A 1657-nucleotide genomic window follows, 5' to 3' on the forward strand; every position below is an offset into this window, starting at 1 on the left:
GACCACAGAGCCTGGAGGCTGTTTGGAATTCTGTGTCTCCTTTTCTCTGTGTCCTTCCCCTGCAGTTCCTTCAGGCACTGGGAGTGACGACTGCAGTCACTAGGAGTAACTGCAGACACTGAGTGTGACTTTGACTTCAGTCACTGTGAGTGACTATGACATCAGTCACAGGGAGTGACTTTGACTTCAGTCACTTGTCGTGACGTCAGGAGTGACTTCAGTCACTAGGAGTGACTTCGGGAGTGACTTCTGTCACAGGGAGTGACTTCAAGAGGGACTACCTTCACTGGGTGTGACTTGGCAAGGGACTTCGGTTTCTGGGAGTGACTTTGCCAGTGACTTCCATCACAGGGAGTGACTTTGTGAGAGACTTCCCTCTCTGGGAGTGACTTTGGGAGTCACTTTATTTACTGGGAGTGACTTTGACTTTAGTCACTGGGAGTGACTTTGGGAGTGTCTTCACTCACTGGGCAAGACCTCAGTCATTGGGAGTGACTGACTTCAATCCTTGGACATGTCCACAGGCACTGGGCATGCCTGTGCCCTCCAGGCAGGGGGCTAGCCTTCAGGCACAGGGTGAGAATTCAGGCATGGGGCAAGCCTTCAGGCATGGGGCAAGCCTTCAGGCATGGAGCGTGCCTTCAGGCAAGGGTGTGCCTTCAGGCACTGGGCGGGGGTTCATGCATGGGGCAAGGCTTCAGGCACAGGGCTTGCCTTCAGGCAAGGGGCTTGAGTACAGGCACGTGGAGCTGTTTCAGGCAAGAGGCATGCCTTCAGGAACAGGGAGCAGCTTCAGGCACAGGGAGCTTCTTTAGGCACGTGGCACACCTTCAACCATGGGGCTTGTCATCAGGCACTGGGAGCACCTTTAGGTACAGGGAGCAGCTTCATGCACAGGGCGCAACTTAAGGCACAGGGGGAGTCTGTGCTACAGGCACGGGGCGCCCTCTGGCGAGGGGTGCTCTGTCAGGCATGGTATGCGCCTTCAGGGAGTGCCTGTGCCTTTCATTCAAGGGGAGCGCCTTCAGGCATGGAACATGCCTTCAGGCACAGGGTGTGCCTTCAGGCACTGGGAGAGGCATGATGCATGGGCGCTGCTTCAGTCAATGGGCTTGCTGTCAGGCAGTGGGCTTGCCTACAGGCATACAGAGCTCTATCAGGCATGGGTCGTGTCTTCTGGAACAGGGAGTGGCTTCAGGCACAGGGAGCATCTTCAGGCAAGGGGTGCACCTTCAGCCATGGGGCTTGTCTTCAGGTACTGGGAGCGCCTTCAGGCACAGGGAGCAGCTTCATGCAAGGGGCGCGCCTTCAGGCAAGGGGAGCATCTGTGCTCTTCAGGCATGGGGCACGCAGTCAGGCATGGGGCGAACCATTAGGCATAGGGAGTGGCTTCAGGCATGGTGCATGGCTTCAGGCATGGGGCGCAGCTTCAGGCAAGAGGAGGTCCTGTGCCATTCAGGCAAGGGGAGCGCCTGTGACACTCAGGCACGGAATGCCCCATCCTGCGCAGGGAGCTCAGTCAGACTCAGGGCATGCCTTCAGGCATGGGGTATGCCTTTAGAGAGTGCTGGTGCCTTTCAGGCAAGGGGAGTGCCTTCAGACAAGGGGAGTGCCTTCAGGCATTGGAGGCTCTGTTCTGTGAGCACAGAGCCTGGGG

This window comes from Prionailurus viverrinus, unplaced genomic scaffold, assembly GCF_022837055.1.
Source record: "Prionailurus viverrinus isolate Anna unplaced genomic scaffold, UM_Priviv_1.0 scaffold_87, whole genome shotgun sequence".
Taxonomy (NCBI): domain Eukaryota; kingdom Metazoa; phylum Chordata; class Mammalia; order Carnivora; family Felidae; genus Prionailurus; species Prionailurus viverrinus.